Genomic DNA, 19,373 nt, shown 5'->3' with positions numbered 1-19,373 from the left:
GGCCCAACCACCTTCCTACTTAAATCCAGATTTCCTTCAAACAATAAGGTAAGTAAACGGAACAGTTTTATCAATTGGTTTTATTTTTGACCTCTTTGGCTAATTTCACATTTGTTACCACAGTTTTATTGTATCCAAACAATAAACAGCTAGTATTTTGGTGGTAAATGTCACGCTCATGACTCGATTAGAGGTCAACTATTGTCTTTGCTGGACTGCTCAGATCCATGAGACAGACTGGAACTGCTGTTTTTATTGTCTCACAGTAATATAACCCTCTCTAAGCCTGTCATAACATATGGCTCCATGCAGGATTTGGTCGCTTCGCTTACATAGTTTATGGCCTGCAGGTATGTTTTTCTCATACAGGTGTTGTGGGAAGAAGTTACAGCCCTGCAACAATAACTCATTACAGCAGACACATAATGCTAATGGGAACAGAAGTGAAATGAGTTTGGATGTATTGACTTTCAGTTTTACTGCAATTGTCCAAAATGCTGGCCATGCTTACGTAACGCTTAAAATGTACCATTATGTGTCTTTACAAATATTACATACAAATATTGTAGACAATAGATAGAACAAAAACATGTTTTTCCCCCCCACATTATTTTATGAATTTAGTTATTTTAATGCATAAAATAGAACTGGAAAATGAACATAAAATCAATGTAACTTTTTTATTCTGTATACAGTGCACTGCATTCTTGAACTGTAATCGAGTGAGTATCATGTTTATGGATAGATCTCATAAAAATATTTTTTTACATATTTTAGGAGCATATTTTTGCATGTTGACATTTTAAAATGACAATTACCCTTGTAATGAAAAAAATAAAAACATTTTATTTGTTGTACTATGTTTATGTATAAGAATAAAAATCATTTTGTTTGTGTTACAGTATTTTTTCTGGGATAATGTATCACACTAATGGGAATGTAAAGCGAATCATAATCATAAGAATAATGCAAATTACGAAAATGAGAATTTGGAGGTTAAATGTGCTTAAATGTTATGCAAATAACCTCACAATGTAAAAAATACATGCATACATACAGTACATACATAAAAAAGAAATTGTCTGTTTATTTATTTAAAAAAAAAGTTTAATAATGTTTTTGTCTATTGTACCACAACTGTAAAGTGTTCCATAAGTGAGTTCTGGAAAGGCTAATTAAACATGAATATTATTATTATTATTAAAAACAGGTACATTTATTATAATTAGCTAAATTTAATTTCTTAAAATTTCTCATTTTTCTCATTTGATTTTAGATAAAATGTTGCAAAATGTATTTATTTATTTATGAGATCTGAGATCTGAGATCTTTCTGCATTTCCTTTTCTTACAGCCTAGAGTTGAAAGAAAGAGTAGAGTCTCAGCCTCTTGTGAGGTACGACATCACCTCGAGTGAAATTATAAGACAAGCATAATAAAACACATACCAGCTCAGCCCAGACTTTAGTCATCCTAAAAAAGAAATTGTCTGTTTATTTATTTAAAAAAAAAGTTTAATAATGTTTTTGTCTATTGTACCACAACTGTAAAGTGTTCCATAAGTGAGTTCTGGAAAGGCTAATTAAACATGAATATTATTATTATTATTAAAAACAGGTACATTTATTATAATTAGCTAAATTTAATTTCTTAAAATTTCTCATTTTTCTCATTTGATTTTAGATAAAATGTTGCAAAATGTATTTGAGATCTGAGATCTTTCTGCATTTCCTTTTCTTCCAGCCTAGAGTTGAAAGAAAGAGTAGAGTCTCAGCCTCTTGTGAGGTACGACATCACCTCGAGTGAAATTATAAGACAAGCATAATAAAACACATACCAGCTCAGCCCAGACTTTAGTCATCCTCATGTAAAGCCGCCCTGCGCTGCAGACAGACATGCCTGCCAGCACCTGTGGGTGACATGGGCTCGTCTGCGAGGGTCTGTGACTCATGTTTGGAGGCAACAGGTCCATCTGGAAGATCTGTGTCTGAACAGAGCCACACAAACATGCATGTGCCATTTTACCTTACAAACACAGTTGCTAGACTGTGTTTGTAAGGTAAATGGCCAGGTGTAGTTTCCCATGATACAGACACAAATACAATTACTCCAGAGGACTACAGTGAACAAATGTTAGGGAAGTGTTGACCTCCTCACCTGCGTTTCTTCTCTGATGTGGCACAATTGCCCATTTGTTAGCGTTTGATGTCTCAGTAAAAGCCTTGCAGTCTAGCAACTGGACTAAACATGCAGGTTACACTTTAGTGGCTGTCCTTTCACATGAGGTGTAGAGAAAAACCTGTGATTTTGGGGAATAGTTGAACGTGGGAAGAAAATGTGCTGATTATTTATGCAGCCTAGCCTGCAGGCCACGGGAGCCGCTTCCTGAGAAACTCTCAGTAACTTTTTTGCTTGTTCATAGATTTCTAGAGATTACCAGCTCTTTCATCCCCCCGCGTAATATACAAGCGTAATGCTTAAAGACATTTTAGAACTGAACCAAAGTGTTGGGAAAGTGAAAAAGCCTGGAGGGGCTTATGAATAGCACTTTCCCATGAATCAAAAATAAATTGAGATGTTCTTTTTTGACATCAGCGGTATCAATACTATAATATATTGTTCTAATTTTATTTGTTGTATTACGTTTATGTAGATAATTTTTTTGTATTAGAGTAATTTGTAGAATCGTGTGTATGGATAAAATTTTTTAAACATATTTTAGGACAGTATTTTTGCATGTTGACATTATATTAATGACAATTATGCACATCTGTCATACAAAACAAATCTATAATATTCAAATTTTATTTGTTGTACTATATTTATGTTAAAATAAAATGTAAAAATGTACTTTTTTTTTGCAGTATCGTGTTTCTTTTTAACATTTTTAAGACCATATGTTTGCATTTTGACATTATATTAATAACAATTATGCAAATTTGTAATGCAAAAAAATCTATATTGTATTATTCATATGTTATTTGTTGTGCTGAGTTTATGCAAATAAATACAATTATTTTATTTGTATTACAGTAATTGTTTTCCTGTAATTATGTATTACAGCACTGGAAATGTAGTGCAAATGATAATGAAATGCATAATGGTATGATACTGGGGAATTAAATGTGCTTAATTGTCATGAAAATAATGTTACAGAATACATTTTGTGGAAATTGTAATACTATGAGCACATAAAATAAATAAAGGGAGGAAAGTTTTTCATGCTCATATCTATGGCATCACTGTGAAAACCCGCTTTTGAAATCTTAATTCATAAGAGACTGAAGAATAAATTGTGAATGTGAGATTTGGCACATACTTGCCATACAATCAGCATGTTCCTTTGGAAGTTATTTACATGACCTATTTATGTGCAAGAGAGCTGACAATGTTTCACATTGATTTCTCTGTATGTTATTTGTCAGTTTTACTGTCATAGACGTCAGACTCAGGATGACGCTTGTTGGGAAGCAAATGGGAATCATGGGAGGTGAGCTTTTTACCCCATGACACTCATTCACAAATCAATATTGATTTTGTTATTTATGCATTGCCCATGAACATGAATATTGATGTATGCGCTCTTACATATACTGCCTGAAACGTGAACAGGTCAGTGTTAGTGTTAAACTAAAACTATTAAATCTTTTTTAAATTGAAATGAATTAATACATAAAATATTTAAAATTAAATAATAAAAAATGCATTAAACAGTAATTAATATGAAACAATTATATTAGACGAAAAACGTAAAATAAAAAATCATGAAATGTTGCCTTGGCAACTAACTAAAATAAATGTAAGTTGACGTACTAAAATTAAAACCGAAATAAATATAAAGCTAAAAAGACATAAAAAACCTAATTAAAATGACACTTAAAAAAACAACGAATAAAGAGCACATTGAAAATATAAAAATAAAAGCTAATTCAAAATATTAATAAATACTGTAATAGTATATAAATAAATAGCACTAAAATAAAATAGCACTGGAACATATGCATCGAGCTATAGCATATCTATGCATCATCGATATTTTGTTCTGAATTGTGTTGCATTCTCAGTATTGTCTGAAGGGGTGCTATAATGAGCTTTAGTGTAAACTGTCTTCTACGATCTGTTGTTTTTTGCACATGCAAGTCAACTGCTGATATGTCAACTTGCCTAACCATTGTTTTGTTGTCGGGAGCAGGTATTGGAACTGTTAGTCAGTTTTCTGACATATTGGCTGTGATAAAGCTTGTTGTGTGTTTGTTTATTGTATTTCAGGATGCGAGTGTGTCTTTGACCCTCTCCCCACTGCTCCAGATCCACGCTGGTGTCCGTCTACTGTTTCTACAGCTGTTTGGGATGTTGTCTTTACTTTGCACCCGTGCTGCCAATATAGCTTCAACTCCCCTTCCCCCCGGTTCCCTACAATCCTTGAAGGCCCATCCAGAATCCAGTTGAGACCTAGTAGCACAATAATGACAGGATATTTAACATAATCCCTAACCACTGACAGAAACAAACTTTTCCATTATGGGACAGTTAAATGCAATTAGAATAATAATACTATAGGGCTAATACCAGTCAAATGAAATCAATATCAACAAAATCTATCTTTGCACTAGAAGTGGCAAGGAATCTGCATCTGAAGTGGCATTCAGATGCAGTGTTGGGGGTAACTCATTACAAGTAATGCGAGTTACGCAATCAGATTACTTTTTTAAAGTAACTAGTAAAGTAACGCATTACTTTTTAATTTACAAGAGAATATCTTAGTTACTTTTTCAAATAAGTAACACAAGTTACTTTTTTTTCCAGTGTATTGATTGACAGCTCTCCTGTCCCCATGTTGAGATAAATCAGAAGATATTACTGTAGTTCTAAAATATGAATATGCATTAATAAAAAAAAACTGATTCAGTATTCCTCAAAATGAATAAAAACAATGCAACTCAGAATATGACGCAAACCTGCAATAATTAAATGTTAAACATCACAAATATGCTTTATGTATTTAATCCCATTCTATTAACCAATGTCTTTGCTTCTGACCGTCGATGATCCAGTTCAACCGTACTAATAAGCACAAATTACTCTAGACAAACATTTGTGTGTCTTTTTTTTATTGCTGAAGTGTGTTGAAATGTCTTCTTCTGCATTCTACTGTACAGACGTAAATGTACTTTCCCTTCAGCCTGAGGCTTATTCATTTCACTTTTGGTGTGAAACGGCTTTTATATTTGCCAAAAATAGAACTTTTATATTTTAAAAACAAACAAGCAAGCCCTGTCCAGATTTAAAAAGTAACGCAAAAGTAACGTAACGCATTACTTTCCATAAAAAGTAACTAAGTAACGTAATTAGTTACTTTTTTTAGGGAGTAATGCAATATTGTAATGCATTACTTTTAAAAGTAACTTTCCCCAACACTGTTCAGATGTATTTGGACTGTTTAATGCTGCTAAAAGATGCCAAAATACACTTACTTTATAATGCTATAAAGTTTGTTTTTATTAATATAAAATAGATTGCTTATAGAACTATAAAATGACACTTTAAATACAATACCAAAACCTGTCAGTAGGTGGCGGCAAACCGCTGTCTTAATAAGTGAGTCATTTATTCATTCAACCAATTCGACTCATTCCGAATTGAAGCAAGTGGCCATCTTTAAGAATGGCTTATTGAATCATTGCTTATAAATCATCTCTAGTTAACTACATTTCTCAGCTAGTATCATCGCTATTTTATAACATTTCATGATAATATCCAAGTCATGTGTCTGTTTTTTTTTTCTTTCCAGAATTTGGAAAAAAATGAATTCATGAATGAATTGCTCTTAATAAATCCATTATTTTCCAATGTATTGGTCGAACCTGGGGCGTTTCCTAAAAGCAACTGTGGTCGCAAGTTCCGTCGTTAGCAATGGAGTTCAATGGAACTAACGACCATAGTTAGCTAATGATGCTTTTGGGAAACACACCCCTGTTTCGCAGTTAAATCTTAAAGGGACAGTTCTCACCTTAATGTCGTTCCAAACCTGTAAGATCTTCGTTCATCTTCGGAACACAAATTAAGATATTTTTGATGAAATCCGAGAGCTTTCTGACACTCCATAGACAGCAACGCAACTGAAATGTTCCCAGACCCAGAAACGTAGCAAGGACATCGGTAAAACAGTCCATGTGACATCAGTGGTTCAACCATAATTTTACGAAGCTATGAGAATACGTTTTGTGTGCAAAGAAAACTAAAATAACAACTTTATTCAGCAATTCTTCTCCTCCAAATCACGTATTCCGCCATTATGTTCTCCGTCAGCAACACCACACGATTGGATGAGAAGAACTGTTGAATAAAGTTGTTTTTTTTGTTGCGTTGCTGTCTATGGAGTGTCAGAAAGCTCTCGGATTTCATCAAAAATATCTTAATTTGTTTTCCGAAGATGAACGAAGGTCTTACGGGTTTTGAACGTCATGAGGGTGAGTAATTAATGACAGAATTTTCATTTTGGGGTGAACTATCCCTTTAAATGTTCACCATTTGAGCCGAAACTTTGTTTTTCAGTTCAAGATTCAGTCTGAAACATTTGTATAGTTCACTCACGAACTGAATCGTTTCAACTATTTTCTCACTCATAATGAGTAAGTCATTGACTGACTGATTGATTCAGCTAATTCATTCAAAACAGCTGATCGAAGTGTCTTCATTGACTCATCTGGTTCGTTCGAATGAATCATTCAGGAACGAAACACAATGTTTGGCAAAACAGAGCAAAACGCTCTATATTGACAACAACTACGCCAGGCTACGTCCCATAATATTAACTTGAACATAACATTAACATTTTTATTCATTTATTATTCATTTACCATTGTATAAAGTTTAAAATAGATCTTAAAAGGAGGGCAAATGATCGTATGGCTAAATCCCGCATCGTTAGACGGACATGGTATTTCAAAACCGTACGGATAGCCGGTCTAGACAGGATTAGAAGAAGACTTTTTCATGTTTATATACACTATACTTGGCAGTGCCTGGTACTAGACACCATTAAACAGAGGGAAGATCTCAACTATCTGCCTCTATTTTCACCTAGCGTGATCTGCTGAGGGTCAAACATTCCCTCCTGTCCGGCCTGTCAGCAACAAGTCATTACAAACAGAGTTCATCATGAAATTCCTCTGGACTTGAGCTCCCATGTCTCTATTTCTGGTGCGAGGTACCAGCCTGCGTGTATTTGAATACTTGTGATGCTTTGATATGAAAATCACCTCGGGATGTTTATTTAGAAAGTTAGAAGACAGTTCACAGATCACTCGTTTGGCTGATATGCTCATCAGAAATCAGCATAATTAGCTATTTATGTGCAGGTGTTCACACACCCTGTGTGTGTTTAGAGGGTCTCTGAAAGGCCTCAGGTGACAGCAGTCTATTGTTTGGCTTGTAGACAGATTAGATTGAGATAACAGGTATTTTTTTCAATGTGGCTTATATGATTGCCATTGAGCTCTTAAGTGTGTGTGGTGTTTTTCTCCTTAGGGTAACTGACCCTGAAGTAACACACACACAGCTCAGGTTCATCTGTTCAAATGCGGCTCATTTTACATGATTAACCCTTAGATTCCCAATGAGTTGACGATCTTTTTCTCTGATTTTTTCTTACAACATAAATAAGAATAGTCTTACTGTACATCAAGTGTGACTTCAGAAGCCAGTGAATTATTTAAAAACATATTTAATCATAACTAACTACCACAAGGATGTAAACAAGCTTGTTTTAGACCTTATATAGCAACTGTCAACATATGTTTCTCCATTACATTAACTCATCAAATGAATTTAACAAATTTCAACTTAATTTTTTCAGTTATTTGAGATGATATGAGTCAGTTTAATATAATGTAAGTTGAATGACTTGTACAGACAGTTTGGTTAAAAATTGAACCTAAGTTTTTAATTTGAACATTTGAACATTTTAAAATCTCGAATTGGTTCATTATTGAGTCTGAATCCATTTGCAGTTCAGTTCCGAATCATTGGGATAGTTTGCTCATGCATTGATCTGTTTTCTCACTCATACTTTTGCTTACAATTAACTGAAGCCAAACCTTCAATGAAGAAGATCTTTAAGTTTTGTTTTTCTGGCTTTGTACCACTAGCATGCTGCTTCAAGGTGTCATTTCAAAAGTATTTTCTTGCCAAACTATCCTTTTATAAATTTAAAGTATTATTTTGCAAGAGGTTTTAAAGTGGGTCTGTGGTGGTTAAGACAGCTGGTTCTCATGATTCTCTGATTTCCATATAGACCATTGCCTAAGGTGTAAAAAAAAAAAGGGTTAAAAATTGAACCTAAGTTTTTAATTTGAACATTTGAACATTTTAAAATCTCGAATTGGTTCATTATTGAGTCTGAATCCATTTGCAGTTCAGTTCCGAATCATTGGGATAGTTTGCTCATGCATTGATCTGTTTTCTCACTCATACTTTTGCTTACAATTAACTGAAGCCAAACCTTCAATGAAGAAGATCTTTAAGTTTTGTTTTTCTGGCTTTGTACCACTAGCATGCTGCTTCAAGGTGTCATTTCAAAAGTATTTTCTTGCCAAACTATCCTTTTATAAATTTAAAGTATTATTTTGCAAGAGGTTTTAAAGTGGGTCTGTGGTGGTTAAGACAGCTGGTTCTCGTGATTCTCTGATTTCCATATAGACCATTGCCTAAGGTGTAAAAAAAAAAAAAATGTAATTAATTTCCAAATGATGAAAAACCCAAAGCCTCATTTCTGTACAGGAAATTGGTTGCAAGTAATGAAATCTTACTCGGACTGCTAAAGAATGTACAAAACCTTACAAATAGGCTGCACTCAATCTATGTTTACAATCAAATCTTTTTAAAAAGCTGGGAAAATGAAGCCATTAAAAAGCCATTAAGATAAAATTGTTGTAGTTAATTTATAATATTATTATCTTTTTTAATCAATAATTTAATTTGCGTACTTTTTTTCCACTTTGAAGCTTACGATATGCACATTGTCATGCTAAATAAATGAAACCATTAGTGTAATAAGAACACTAGTTTGTGGTCAGTATTATTATTATTATTATTTTTATTTTTAGAAATGAGAAGAAATTAGTACATTTTATTCATCAAGGATGTAAGAAATTGATCAAAAGTGACAGTATAAGCTTTTATATTGTTACAAAATATTTCTGTTTCAAATAAATTCTGTTTCTATTCATATAATAATCCTAAGAAATGAATCTGCAAATCATAGTTCCATGTAAATATACATTGTCCTGGGTGTGATTATTTCAAAATGACGTTTCTGAAAAGTTGACGAAGTTACGCTGCCTACCTTTTTGTATGTACTTTCATTTGTGATGTCTAAAAATACTGTCTACCTAGGCAGCTCACTAACTTCAGTAATACGGCTGATGTGTGTCTCATTATACAGGGCAAATGGACCTTTTGAAGAGCATCTGCAGGAGTCAGTCACCTATAGCTGCCACAGATGGAAGGTAAAATCTCGTTCATCATGGCTCAAATGGCACGCCACTCCATAATGCAATCATAAACGTGTTCTGATCGTGATAAAGCGTGGTACAGAAGTTTGTTTGAAGCTCTGCACTGTGGCGGAGGGACGTACGACTGTGTCACGCTGGCCAGGGTTAAATACAGAACAGCTCGCCCCAAAAACTGTGGGCGAGGTCACACCCCAGCGAGTCTTTGATGCGTCTTCTCTCATTGGAGTGCTACAGACGCCGTGAGTGCAAGCAGGGATACACATGTGCACACAAACAAACACAGATGGTCTTTCCCATGGAAAACATATGGACTTTTTCCAGCTCTTGGAGCTAAACGGGCTAATTTCCCCAATCTCCTGTCCATCTGATTTAACCTTCCCAGAAGTACCTGATCCCTGGGAGAAATACCCTTAAAGCCCAGCGTGACCGGCCCTAGACTGTGGGAACGGCACTGTTGACTCTTCCCCCAAACGGCTCACAATTACAGAGAGAAGGACAAGCAGACGTAAATTAGATGGAAATCTAGCTGGCCATCACTGCGCAGTGCTTTATAATCAAGCTCATCAGACTCTGGGTGGGTGATAGCACTTATTTGCTTTTTGATCCAAAACCAAGTATTATGAAGACCAATACAGCTGTGGATAGATAGATAGATAGATAGATAGACAGATAGATAGATAGATAGATAGATAGATAGATAGATAGATAGATAGATAGATAGATAGATAGATAGATAGATAGATAGATAGATAGATAGATAGATAGATAGATAGATAGATCTATTCTGATTAAATAAATGTTTTTGCATGAAAAATATCCAATACAATATACCAAAATACCCCAAAAAAACTAATACCAAACTAATACCAATACCAACTAATACCAATACCAAAAACTGTGGTCATTAATACTTTTATTTAAAGAAATTGACCTTTTTATTCATAGAAGTTTGCATTAAATATATTAAGTGGCAATTAATACTTTTATAATATTACAAAATATTTCTATTTCAAATAAATGCTGTTCTTTTGAACTTTCTATTCATCAAAGAATCCTGAAAAGTAAAATTTATCACAGTTTCCACAAAAATATTGAGCAGCACAACTGTCTTCAACTGATGAAAATCAGAAATGTTTCTTGAGCAGCAAATCAGTATATTAGAATAAATTCTGAAGATCATGTGACATTGAAGACTGGAGTAATGATGCTGAAAATTCAGCTGCGCATCACAGCAATAAATTACATTTTAACATATATTCACATAAAAAATAGTTATTTAAAATTATAATAATATTTCACAATATTACAGTTTTTACTGTATTTTTGATCAAATAAATGCAACCTTGGTAAGCAGAAGAGACTTATTTCAAAGACATTAAAAATGTATTGCTGATTGATTTGAATGGAAGTGTAGCAATAGTTCAAGTTAAATCACCATCCTTACAGATGAAACATTTGCACATATGCTTTAAGGGGGGAAAAAATCTAATCTGATATGAAGTAATCTGGAAAAGATGAAGGCATGACTTTTGAAAGAATGTGTTCATGGTTCAGTAAAGGTATAGTGCATTGAACATGGACTAAACATGGCACAGCTGTTGGCCTGATGTTCCTCCTGGTTTGCTACAGTGTAATTCGACCACTTCACTGGAGTCTCTAAATCTCCACAGATGGCAAACGCTCCATTGCAGACCTGCGCATTCATATGCCTGGTTGCTGAAGCCACTGCTTTTTTTTTTACAATCAAGTATATTGATTTACACAAAACATGGAACACAGTAATGTGATGGATTTATTTGTAACGGAATCAGCTTGTTGATTTGCATGCAGGATTATACACAAACTTTAACTAGATCGCAGTGGGTCGCTTGAACAGAGACGTTAAGCGTCACATTACTCCTGAGGCCTTTTAACCCCCCATAACATCAAAGTCTGGCTTTCCTCGCGTCCAGATTTACACAGCTCGAAACTCTTTAAACTTATGCCTGCTTTTGTTGGTCCTTCAGGTGTTTGTGCCTCTGCAGCATGTTGTAAATGTGTATGAAATAAAGTAAACGTAAATAAAAAAATGTGAAATAAAATATTTCTTTAAGAAGCCATTGGTTATATATTTAAATAAACATATTGTTCATATATATTTTTTATATAAAAAAAACAATAATTTTGCTACATTAAATCAGAGGGCTAAATATGACACGCAAAATAAATAAATAAATAAAATAAACTTTTTATTCACATATTTTATTTGGCATATTGTCCAAAAATTGAGAGTTGCAAAACTTAGAATAGAAAAAAAAAAACTATAATAATTAATTATAAATAGGGATGTAACGATTAACCGCGAGCCGGTCGAAAGTCAAAATACGTGACGATTCAAATCGATTGAGATGCCAAACATATCGTGATACATTTGGAGTAGGAGTTTATATGAACGTATCTCTGAGGGGAACTGACTGTCTTTAGAAAAGTTTACGTGGTATTTTCTTTTCATCTCGTCTCTGAACAATACATATTAAAGTAGCGTTCATAAGCGCAGCTCTGCTTTGTTTACAGCGGTAACCCAGGAAACGCTGTATCATTGCTGTTCATGAGTGCCACCTGCTGTCAGAGAGTGAATCTGCATCTCATTCAGCTCGTCTGCTGTTTCCTTCAGATATGTCTTATGTAATATAGTTTCACAAAACTAAAGTCAGACCATTCTGTTTTTGCTTCAAATTTCGAAATTATACAGTCTTATTTAGATTAAATAAAATACTCATGCTGCATGTATGCTGCATCTTTGTTTGGATCATGATTAAAATCCAGCGGTTGCCTCTAATTTGAAATGGAAAGCGCACAGACAAAGCCTTAGTTTGTTCATATTAAGAGATTTCTTTTATTTAACGTACTGGTTTGATTTTAAAATTTCTATTTAGTTTTGTTATATTTAAATTTCACAAAGAAACATGCAGCAATAGCCTAATAAAACGACACCTTTTCATTTACTGTATGTCTTCAATCTCATTTTGTAAAAAAAAAATCGTGAGAAAATTGAATCGTGAAATCAAAATTGCAAATCGAATCGTGAGTTGAGTGAATCGTTACATCCCAAATTATAAATAAATAAATGATCATCTTATCATCATCATCATCTAATTTTTTTACATATCGTCCAAAAATATGATATAGGGAACCATAAAACATAAAGTATATGAACTTTTGTCAGGTTTTCCTGTGATTTTCCCAACCCGATCTCATGAAAGTGCGTATAAATAGTACGCCAAATAAAAAAGAAAACTTGTGGGATAGATAGATAGATAGATAGATAGATAGATAGATAGATAGATAGATAGATAGATAGATAGATAGATAGATAGATAGATAGATAGATAGATAGATCTATTCTGATTAAATAAATGTTTTTGCATGAAAAATATCCAATACAATATACCAAAATACCCCAAAAAAACTAATACCAAACTAATACCAATACCAACTAATACCAATACCAAAAACTGTGGTCATTAATACTTTTATTTAAAGAAATTGACCTTTTTATTCATAGAAGTTTGCATTAAATATATTAAGTGGCAATTAATACTTTTATAATATTACAAAATATTTCTATTTCAAATAAATGCTGTTCTTTTGAACTTTCTATTCATCAAAGAATCCTGAAAAGTAAAATTTATCACAGTTTCCACAAAAATATTGAGCAGCACAACTGTTTTCAACTGATGAAAATCAGAAATGTTTCTTGAGCAGCAAATCAGTATATTAGAATAAATTCTGAAGATCATGTGACATTGAAGACTGGAGTAATGATGCTGAAAATTCAGCTGCGCATCACAGCAATAAATTACATTTTAACATATATTCACATAAAAAATAGTTATTTAAAATTATAATAATATTTCACAATATTACAGTTTTTACTGTATTTTTGATCAAATAAATGCAACCTTGGTAAGCAGAAGAGACTTATTTCAAAGACATTAAAAATGTATTGCTGATTGATTTGAATGGAAGTGTAGCAATAGTTCAAGTTAAATCACCATCCTTACAGATGAAACATTTGCACATATGCTTTAAGGGGGGAAAAAATCTAATCTGATATGAAGTAATCTGGAAAAGATGAAGGCATGACTTTTGAAAGAATGTGTTCATGGTTCAGTAAAGGTATAGTGCATTGAACATGGACTAAACATGGCACAGCTGTTGGCCTGATGTTCCTCCTGGTTTGCTACAGTGTAATTCGACCACTTCACTGGAGTCTCTAAATCTCCACAGATGGCAAACGCTCCATTGCAGACCTGCGCATTCATATGCCTGGTTGCTGAAGCCACTGCTTTTTTTTTTACAATCAAGTATATTGATTTACACAAAACATGGAACACAGTAATGTGATGGATTTATTTGTAACGGAATCAGCTTGTTGATTTGCATGCAGGATTATACACAAACTTTAACTAGATCGCAGTGGGTCGCTTGAACAGAGACGTTAAGCGTCACATTACTCCTGAGGCCTTTTAACCCCCCATAACATCAAAGTCTGGCTTTCCTCGCGTCCAGATTTACACAGCTCGAAACTCTTTAAACTTATGCCTGCTTTTGTTGGTCCTTCAGGTGTTTGTGCCTCTGCAGCATGTTGTAAATGTGTATGAAATAAAGTAAACGTAAATAAAAAAATGTGAAATAAAATATTTCTTTAAGAAGCCATTGGTTATATATTTAAATAAACATATTGTTCATATATATTTTTTATATAAAAAAAACAATAATTTTGCTACATTAAATCAGAGGGCTAAATATGACACGCAAAATAAATAAATAAATAAAATAAACTTTTTATTCACATATTTTATTTGGCATATTGTCCAAAAATTGAGAGTTGCAAAACTTAGAATAGAAAAAAAAAAACTATAATAATTAATTATAAATAGGGATGTAACGATTAACCGCGAGCCGGTCGAAAGTCAAAATACGTGACGATTCAAATCGATTGAGATGCCAAACATATCGTGATACATTTGGAGTAGGAGTTTATATGAACGTATCTCTGAGGGGAACTGACTGTCTTTAGAAAAGTTTACGTGGTATTTTCTTTTCATCTCGTCTCTGAACAATACATATTAAAGTAGCGTTCATAAGCGCAGCTCTGCTTTGTTTACAGCGGTAACCCAGGAAACGCTGTATCATTGCTGTTCATGAGTGCCACCTGCTGTCAGAGAGTGAATCTGCATCTCATTCAGCTCGTCTGCTGTTTCCTTCAGATATGTCTTATGTAATATAGTTTCACAAAACTAAAGTCAGACCATTCTGTTTTTGCTTCAAATTTCGAAATTATACAGTCTTATTTAGATTAAATAAAATACTCATGCTGCATGTATGCTGCATCTTTGTTTGGATCATGATTAAAATCCAGCGGTTGCCTCTAATTTGAAATGGAAAGCGCACAGACAAAGCCTTAGTTTGTTCATATTAAGAGATTTCTTTTATTTAACGTACTGGTTTGATTTTAAAATTTCTATTTAGTTTTGTTATATTTAAATTTCACAAAGAAACATGCAGCAATAGCCTAATAAAACGACACCTTTTCATTTACTGTATGTCTTCAATCTCATTTTGTAAAAAAAAAATCGTGAGAAAATTGAATCGTGAAATCAAAATTGCAAATCGAATCGTGAGTTGAGTGAATCGTTACATCCCAAATTATAAATAAATAAATGATCATCTTATCATCATCATCATCTAATTTTTTTACATATCGTCCAAAAATATGATATAGGGAACCATAAAACATAAAGTATATGAACTTTTGTCAGGTTTTCCTGTGATTTTCCCAACCCGATCTCATGAAAGTGCGTATAAATAGTACGCCAAATAAAAACGAAAACTCGTGGTATTGACACGCAAAAACATCGTGAGAAAATTGAATCGTGAAATCAAAATTGCAAATCGAATCGTGAGTTGAGTGAATCGTTACATCCCAAATTATAAATAAATAAATGATCATCTTATCATCATCATCATCTAATTTTTTTACATATCGTCCAAAAATATGATATAGGGAACCATAAAACATAAAGTATATGAACTTTTGTCAGGTTTTCCTGTGATTTTCCCAACCCGATCTCATGAAAGTGCGTATAAATAGTACGCCAAATAAAAAAGAAAACTTGTGGTATTGACACGCAAAAATGGACTTTGGCGTGTATATGCTACGCGATGGGTAGGTTTAGGGTTGTGGGGTAGATGCGTATCATATGTACGCGAAAACTGCGTATCATATGCACGCCAACAAATTTCGTATCATATGCACGCGAAAACTGCATATTATATGTACGCCAGACACATGCATATCATATGCACGCCAAATTCCATTTTTGCGTATCAATACCACGACTTTTCGTTTTTATTTGGCTTACTATTTATACGCATTTTCATGAGACCGGGCTCGATTTTCCACCAACCACTTTCTGACCTTCAGTCTCAGGTCTGTCCTGATGTCAGGAGGTCATTAAAAAGAGCCGTAATTCACATGCCATGTTCCCACAGAGCAGCGTGAGGAGCCTCTCTCTCTCTCTCTCTGACCCCACAGAAGTGAGGTTAAGCCTCAGAGACCGAAGTGAAAAGGCCTGTCCTCTGATTTATGACCTTCTGCTGCCATCGGATCTTCTCCTGCACCCGGACGCTTTTTGTGAAGCACCGAAACAGACCCTCTCAGAAACCCCCAAGAGTTTTAGGTTTCCAAAGCCCATCGAAGTAAGTCATGAAGCTTTCGCACACACGCAAAGATTGCTATGATATTAGGAGCTCATTTTTATACTAATATTTTATACTGGCATTTTTAATGCCAAGATTTTAGATTAAAATTCACCAGTGTTACAGTAAATGATGTTTAATTTTAAAATGAATGCTGTTCTTTTGAACTTTTTACTCAAAATGTATCACGGTTTCCACAGAAATATAAAGCAGCACAACTGCTTTCAACATCGAAAATAATAAAAAATGTCTCTTGAGCAGCAAATCAGTATATCAGAATGATTTCTGAAGGATCATGTTACACTGAAGACTGGAGTAATGATGCTGAAAATTCAGCTGCGCATCACAGCAATCAATTACGTTTTAAAATATATTTACACTTATTTGGAATATTTCAATTTTTACTCTGTTTTTAATCAAATAAATGCAGCCTTGGTGAGCAGAAGAGATTTTCAAAAACATTAAAAAAATCGTATGAACCCTAAACTTTGAAATAGTCGTATAAAAATAAAGCATTATCATTTATTAAGGTCTTAAATCTATGGAAAGTCAGTATTTGATTGTGATGTATTGTGAAAGTCATTATTATATTGTAATATTAAAAAATAAATGTCACTCTTGGTTCCCGTCTAAGGATGTTTTTTTCTATAAAACATCTATTTTTAGGCTTAGACTGTTTCTTTTGCAGGTGCATGTCTATATTTCTTCCTGTTGCAGCTGTGTTTAGGGTAGGTTTTTTCTCCCCCAGCCTTCCTGCAACACCATTATCATGCATTATTTTCAACTGAATTATTTTAGGTCTCCTCCATCCCGCCTGTTTATGCCGATGGAGGGACAGCTCATTCTGACTCATGCATGGCTCTAGCATATCGGAGCTGCTGGGCCAGAAGAATTAGGCCAGATTTGCCACACTTCACAACCCCGATGCACATTCCCTCACGGTGCACGAGGGCGATTGTGAACAGAGCCTCATTATACCACCGTGGCACAATGAGAGTGGAAATCTTGGCACGCTTTGTCTTTACAAACCCAGCAGGCTTTTCGGACAGAGTTCAGATGTGTGTAGTGCTCTTTGTCTGCTAAATGCGCCTCAGACTGTATAATTGTGCCTTTACGGTGCTTACAAGACCACCCACAACACCCCGCATCAGACGCAAACCTTAACTTACCCAGAACGTCAGCACTGCTCTTTTGCTGTTTCCTTCAGGAAATGCTAATCTATATTTTCCTCTACTTTAGTTCTTTTCTTCTGCTTTTAAACAACATTATATCTCTTTACACTTCATCGGGAAGTCGCCTATGAGCATATTTGAGCAAAACAAGCTGTGTGAAGTTGCAAGATAAACTATGTGTGTTAATATATAATTATTTCATTTTAATATTAAAGTAAAAAATTTATTTTTTTAGCAATTGCATATGAACGCTTAAAATTGAGTTCTGTAGAAGCCACAAGTCAGTGATGCAATGTGTTTATATTTTAATATTTTGCAGTAAACATCAAATATATTGTTACTCATACACAATGATATTCAATAGTTTTTATACTGTACTAAAATTTATGATTTTATTCCATCGTTTGCAGTGCTTTATGGAATATGTAGTTCATTTACTCATAAAAATATGAATATATATTAGGGTTATTATAGTTAACTAGCACCTTTGTTACTTGAAATAAACTAAAATAAAATATACAAAACTTAAACCTATTTTATTTTTAGCCAGTTGGCAAGGAAACATTTCTAATTTTTAAAATATATATATAATGTAATGTAATGCTGTCATTCATCCCACATGAAAATTGGACGATTAATGTTGCAGGGAGTTTTTATTATTATTATTATTATCTACTTTTATATATGCACATTCCAGTCTCTAGAAAGCAGGGTTGAGTCAGTCTGTTGTGCCTAAATTTGTGAATCCTGACATCGCTGACATCACACTTAGAGATAAAGTTGGGTCAGACCGAGACAAGGTTTGCAAACATGATCTGTGGGCCCGTCCGCCCCGGAGCAGCTGTGGGAGGAGAGGAGCTGTTTGATAAGCAAACGTGTGGAAAAAACTATGCACAGGACCGAAAACAGGATGTCACAGCAAGCCACAGCCTTTGAACGTCAGGATGAGAACTGCTGTTTCATTCACATATGTGTCTAAAGAGAGGAAAGTGAGGGAGAGCTGGAGAGGAAGAGGGTAACCTGAGCAGCCCGGCAAAATAGGATCACCAATTCTTCACACTGTAATATAGTCAAATATTATTACAATTTAAAATAACTGTTTTCTATGTGAATATATAGTAAAATGAATAGAAAGTTCAAAAAACAGCATTTATTTAAAATATAAATCTTTTGTAAAATGTCTTTACTGTCCTTTTTGATCACTTTGATGTGTCCTTGCTGAATAAAAATATACATTTCTTCTAAAAACAAAAGTCATACTGACCTCAAACTTTTGAATGATATTGTACTTCTGATGCTGATAAATAGTGAGGTTCTTTTATACTCATTAATTTAGCATAACTTGTACGTATCATTAGCTTTAAATTGGAAAAAATAAATATGATTGTGTAAGTTAAAATTAGTAATTATCTTCTATAATTGTTTAAAAGTCATTAGATTGTATATGTAAATTTCTATATACCTTTTTCCATCACTCTTTCTCGATTCAAAAGTTTCAAAGAACAGCATGCATTTAAAATACAAATGTCTTTTGACACACAAAATGACACTTTTAATCAATTTAATGCGTCCATGCAAAATAAAAGTATTAGTTTTCATTTTCTGGACTTAATGCACAGTCTACTGGTGTATTTTTCCAAATAATAATAAAATAAGTAAGTAATAATAATACAACTTTTGTCTTAAGAATAATTATCTAAAAGTTGACCCATCTCAGAAATGACTTTTCCTCTCTTATTTTCTGAACCCGTCCCTTCCAAACACCTGAACGCATTCTGTATGTAATGTCTGCTTTGGACCAATCAAATCCCATTTGATAAAATCAAGTCCCACTCTCCAGTTTTCACACTGAATATACTGTTTCACTCAGACATATGTCACATTATGTAAGTAAAATGGGTTTATAACTGTTTTTCATGTGGATGAGGTGCATTGGTGTGTTT

General features: G+C 33.7%; 1 long non-coding RNA gene across 1 annotated transcript; it reads left to right on the top strand.

Moving 5' to 3' along the window:
- LOC107564106 (uncharacterized) lies at window positions 1-16,243 on the top strand. The gene is made up of 3 exons (XR_001606188.1): window positions 1-48; window positions 9,445-9,508; window positions 16,095-16,243. It is a non-coding gene; the product is annotated as an uncharacterized lncRNA (long non-coding RNA).
- Window positions 16,244-19,373: the final 3,130 nt, after the last annotated feature.

Source organism: Sinocyclocheilus grahami, unplaced genomic scaffold (genome assembly GCF_001515645.1).
Source record: "Sinocyclocheilus grahami isolate Dianchi unplaced genomic scaffold, SAMN03320097.WGS_v1.1 scaffold910.1, whole genome shotgun sequence".
In the NCBI taxonomy this organism is placed as follows: domain Eukaryota; kingdom Metazoa; phylum Chordata; class Actinopteri; order Cypriniformes; family Cyprinidae; genus Sinocyclocheilus; species Sinocyclocheilus grahami.
Note: the sequence above shows the minus strand (reverse complement) of the source record. Positions and strands in the feature narration are given on the sequence as shown.